The 5,567-nt window shown below is 33.0% G+C and overlaps 1 long non-coding RNA gene across 1 annotated transcript; it reads left to right on the forward strand.

Annotated features, from left to right (window-relative positions):
* Nucleotides 1-2,169: 2,169 nt before the first annotated feature.
* On the forward strand, nucleotides 2,170-4,798 carry LOC113472248. Its single transcript, XR_003394649.1, has 2 exons — nucleotides 2,170-2,446; nucleotides 4,636-4,798. It is a non-coding gene; the product is annotated as an uncharacterized LOC113472248 (long non-coding RNA).
* The last annotated feature ends 769 nt before the right edge of the window (nucleotides 4,799-5,567 follow it).

Genomic DNA, 5,567 nt, shown 5'->3' on the forward strand with positions numbered 1-5,567 from the left:
ATATGTGTCTCTCCGCTCTCCGAACCTGAGAACTATTTCGTTATGCAAGGTAAACTTGTTAAATGTTCAAAGTTTTTTTCGTCACAAAGCCTTGATGGCGTAGACCACAGTAAATAACACAAAAACACAGGTTTGTTTGTGGTCTTCCAGAGTAAATAATATTCTTGTAGGTACGAGTATGATAAATACCGCTGTCCAGTTGACGAAAAACAAGACGTAATTAAAACCAATTTAACACGTGAGTGTTAATTTATTTAGGTTCACCTTGAACATCAGTAACCACAGTAAATAACACAAGAACACAGGTTTGTTTGTGGTCTTCCAGAGTAAATAATATTCTTGTAGGTATGATAAATACCTCTGTCCAGTTGACGAAAAACAAGACGTAATTAAAACCAATTTAACACGTGAGTGTTAATTTATTTAGGTTCACCTTGAACATCAGTAACGTGTTGAAGGCGTTATTTGTTTGTCCCTAAAAACTCAACTTCTTTCAAATTAAAATAACATTGTCGACAATGTTGACAAATTCCATCGTACATATGTAGACATACCCAATGATATCTATCTCTCTAAAAAGTGTATTGACATAGCTACTGTGACTTACCTATCATTAACATCATTTAAAAACGTGCTGATTAGTTATATTCCCATTTTCCGTAAAAAATTTTGACCCTTGGGACTTTCTTGATTTTTTGCAAGGTGTCTAACCCACCACCAAGACCCTGTTGGAATCTGAAGAAAACATGACGAGTTCATTTAGTAATAAAATAAAAAGAACTTTCGGTTTCATTCGAATTTCTGAGAAACATTGCCTCGATTCTTTCTAAGATGTGAACATTACCAGACCCAGTGTTTGGATTTGGTTTGAACCATCCCATCCAGTCCAACTCTCAACAAGTTCTGGTATATAAAGTCCCCTCAAAGATCAGGCGGAAGATGTTTACCTAATGAAATTTGGTTCAGGCCATTTTGACCAGACGGACCAGAATTTTAATGCTGTGTAATACTGTAATAAGTACCTATGTGCTTTACATGTATGGAGGCTATAATATTTCATTTGGGACAGGTCCTTCGGTTTCGCAGCATGTCACAAATTGGAGTGAAACATTCTATGAACTTTTTATTAATGGTGAGCATTCCAATATTTATTTTATTTATTAAGTAATGAAGGTTTTTACATCAGTCACATGTGCGTCTGGTGCGTTAGGCAAATTTTGTTTTATATTGAAAGGCCTATAAATTTTATCGCTTCTTGAAATCATTATTTTGCAACCATCCTTTCACTTTAATCACGTTTATGCCCAATATATAAATATTATGTCCAAATGTTGGTTTTATAGTTTCCACATGTGGCTCAATAACGAGAATTTAATAGAGGTTCTTAGAATAAGGAGTGTCAATAGCTATGTAGGTATAAACTGATACGGGTCTCAGGTTGTAGGTAAATGTCGATTTGTTAATTCTAGTTGGTTGGAGATTTGATTTTCCTACTAAAATTGGTACCTATATTGGTAACTCGTTACTTTGTGAAACACTGTCATAATTATGTAGAATCTTTCTATCTTAGATCCGGTGCTATTCTATGATATTACAAAATACTTAATATGGAGGTATTACCATCAGAAAGCCTTTTCACTATCGATTTCGCAAATCGCTACACTGGAAAGTTCTCTAATATCACTTGAAGTTGATAAAAATCCCGATCTGATTTTAATTATACCAATTTCTATCAGAATCACTTACTCTTCTGAGTCTAAAACACTTGAGGAATGCTTTTGAAAGAAAGTACTCTAGTACTCGATCCTTGGTATTATCAGAGAAATTATTACGTTTCTTTAATGGTATACCTAATGTGTAAAATACAGAGTGGCCAAATGTCTACTAACTTGACAAGAAGAATAACGACTAGGTAAGTTCATAATTATTTCCCAATTCTACAAATATTTATAAGCATTTTGTTCAATACCTATTAGATATTGTCAAACAAAATATCAATTTGGTCCGAACTCTACATGGACAAGATCACCTTAGGTATTGGTGGATCTCTCCGTAAAACACTGCTAAACTGCTTCGTCAATGAATCTCTTATCACAAGATTTGTTGTAGCTATTCTTTAAAACAATCAAATACTACATAGGTAGACTTTAATATCGTCAATTGGTTGATCTCTCCGTAAAACACTGCTAAACTGTTTCGTCAATGAATCTCTTATCACAAGATTTGTTGTAGCTATTCTTTAAAACAATCAAATACTACATAGGTAGACTTTAATATCGTCAACAATTATCTTCAAGTCGCCTCTGATAAGATAGTAAGAACTGAGAAATCTATCGATCCCTAATGTGTATTTTTTTACTGAAATCGTAGCAAATATTGAGCAAGTTTCTCTGAACTTGTTTGTGATAACAGTTTTGAAATAAGCGAGGATTTGTAACAAAAACTGGTGAGTTTTATTAGTTTTATTATTTTCACTCGAAACGGACAACAGGTCGTTCAATTTTGAAATTTTCTTGCTTTAGTAGATCCACATATTAGAAGAAATTGATCAAAGAATTCACCATAATGGGGCTCAACCACTTTTTTTTTTCTTCGCTGATAAAGGAAGTTCGAAACACGCTGATCTCAATAGAAATGCTTAAAATTTCCTCCATATCAGTTTTGTTTCCTGCAAATTTGAAATTTGCAAGCCAAATCTTTCCGACTTCCCAGTATAGCTTGAAACTTGCCTCAGCTCCATATCAGTTTTGTTTCCTGCAAATTTGAAATTTGCAAGCCAAATCTTTCCGACTTCCCAGTATAGCTTGAAACTTGCCTGCACCATTCATGTGATCCTAATTGAAGCAATTTACCAATGCAAGATGTTTATGGAGTGTATAAATGTTCTCTGCCTATTGTGTTGGGACTATCTATCTATTTATCAGCTCTTAGGAATAATGGGAAGTTCATCAATTATATATATTGCCATACAGAAGTTATCTGACTGCTTCTATTCAGTCTTCTAAATTCCATTCGTACCTGCCTAGCCATACCATGAATGAATTGCTTTTTATGTATCAGAGCAGTGCTGGCTCAATCCGTTCCTTCCTCATTCTCATCTTGGATTTGGATAGTGCTGAGATTTGAGACGTTTGTCTTAATATCTTTGATTACATCGGACAATTGTTTGTTCTTTTGTAGGTATTATTTTTGATACGTTTCAAGTTTGAGAAAATTGTTGTTTTACTATATTTCTTTTCCTTATTTTCCACAGGTTACACAAAAAACCTTGTAGTGTAGACCTGTAGGTAGACCCCGTGTTCACTCTCATTTTCATGTTTGTATCTTTGATTACATCGGACAATTGTTTGTTCTTTTGTATTATTTTTTGATACGTTTCAAGTTTCAACTTTGAGAAAATTGTTGTTTTACTATATTTCTTTTCCTTATTTTCCACAGGTTACACAAAAAACCTTTTAGTGTAGACCTGTAGACCCCGTGTTCACTCTCATTTTCATGTTTCTTAATATCTTCTTGAGTTCTTTTCTGACCTCCTAGGTAACTTTACCATTTTCTCCAGTCTCCACCACTGTGATATAATTCCTATCACTATCTAAAATGTTCTTCCTATTGTTGTCTTTTCTATGCCCAGAAGAATGTCATCTATGGTATTTATGACTCATATGCCTACTCCTGTTGATACTTGTTGACCACTATGACTAGAAAAAGCCTTAGGAATTTCCAAAACAATAACTTGACGAACTATTCACACTATTCGTCATAATCATTGTCATTTTAAATACCAAGTTTGTCTTGGTATTCATGAGTAGAAGATTCGATACCTATTTATATCTACGAGTTTACAGTAAACATGTCTGTGAGTGTCTTGTATTTTTACTGTCAAATTCTTTTCATGGTAGTTATTTTTGAGAGAAAAAATCTATACCTAAAGATAAACCTTTTATTGCTAATATTTAAGTTATAAAAATTTATGATCTCAAATTTAAAATCCATTAGGAAGTACTTACATATTTCATTAACAACGGCTTCCAAAGTCTAACTGAAGTTTCTCTGAAGTTTGATGCTCCATTAGGTTGTAACTTTATTTCCGTCATTGATCTACTTAAAAGAGGTCTATTTAGTTTCATTTTTCTTTCAACTCAAAATTAAGATTATGTTTATTGCATTAGCAAGAAAACTTGAGATTTATAAAGTCATCGTCATTAGGCGCTGCTGAAACAGTAAGGCACATTGAAACGTTGAATTGTGAAATGAATCTGCTCATTAGGACGGTCGTGTTTCATTAGGTACTACTTGATATTTTTATGATGAGTTTTCATTTTCATTAAGACCTAGATTATCAGTGATATGATCAGAGAGAAATTTATCACCTACCTTTCTCCAGGTTTTTTTTTTTTTTTTTTTTTTTTTTTTTTTTTTTTTTTTTTGAAAAAAAACTTATTTTTTTTTTTTCTTCTTTTTCGGTGTTTCTTTTTTTTTTTTTTTTTTAGATTGAGAGAACTTAACTTCTTTTTCTTCGCCTTTTCCGGTGTTCAGACGGGGTCAGCGTTTTTTGTCAGCCCTCAGTCAGTGCTATGGTGACCGTTTTTAGGTTGATATTTGGTTTTGGCTACAAAATTGCTCTGCGCTTCTCAGCTTAACTGATGAGGCCTGAGGCCTTATTGTCCTAAAAGCGAAGAGAGAAGATATACACACAGGATAGGAGAAAACCACTAAACCAGTATATGTATTGATATTGAGTGCCTTTTATTTAAACCCTGGCAGTGACATTAGCACTGTCTGAAGTTCATCTTGTGCGTTATGGGTACTAACAATACTCAATGTATCTTTGTATCTTCTACTCTTCTTATTGTGATGCTAACATTGCTAACCCAATTTCTCCAATTCATTGGAATACAAATAAAACAGTGATAATATGGTACCTTGGTAGCTGACAAGTTGACCTATAGGTATATTCCTACCTGCAGAACAATAAAATACCATAAAAGGGCATAAAATATAGTACCTACCCACCTATTATGATCTCTTATTTTCTTTTGCGTGTCTACCACTTTCAAGCATAAAAGTAAAAGCTCCTCTAACTTAAAGATTTATAATAATTCAATTAGTGTCAAATGAACTTTCGGATCATGAATAGTTTCAGTACAATTATAGCTTCATAGCTTCTGTACAAAATTGCTTTGTGTGTTCTTCACACTATTTTCTATATTTAATTTCATACTATTTTGCAATTGGATCAAAGTAATATTTTACTACGAACAAATGTAATATCTGTTAATCATTGTAAAATCCAATCAATATGTTTTGTAGATCTCTTTATCCATCCATTTTTGCTTTGACCATTTGTAATTTAATTTTATGCACTGGAATTTTACGAGTATTTAATCCTTTCGAAAGTGTTTAAAAATATTAATAATCGACAATAACTTATACCTTGGTAGCTGACAAGTTGACCTAGGTATATTCCTACCTGCAGAACAATAAAATACCATAAAAGGGCATAAAATATAGTACCCACCTATTATGATCTCTTATTTTCTTTTGCGTGTCTACCACTTTCAAGCATA

Source organism: Diaphorina citri, unplaced genomic scaffold (assembly GCF_000475195.1).
Source record: "Diaphorina citri unplaced genomic scaffold, Diaci psyllid genome assembly version 1.1 scaffold4493, whole genome shotgun sequence".
Classification (NCBI taxonomy): Eukaryota; Metazoa; Arthropoda; class Insecta; order Hemiptera; family Psyllidae; genus Diaphorina; species Diaphorina citri.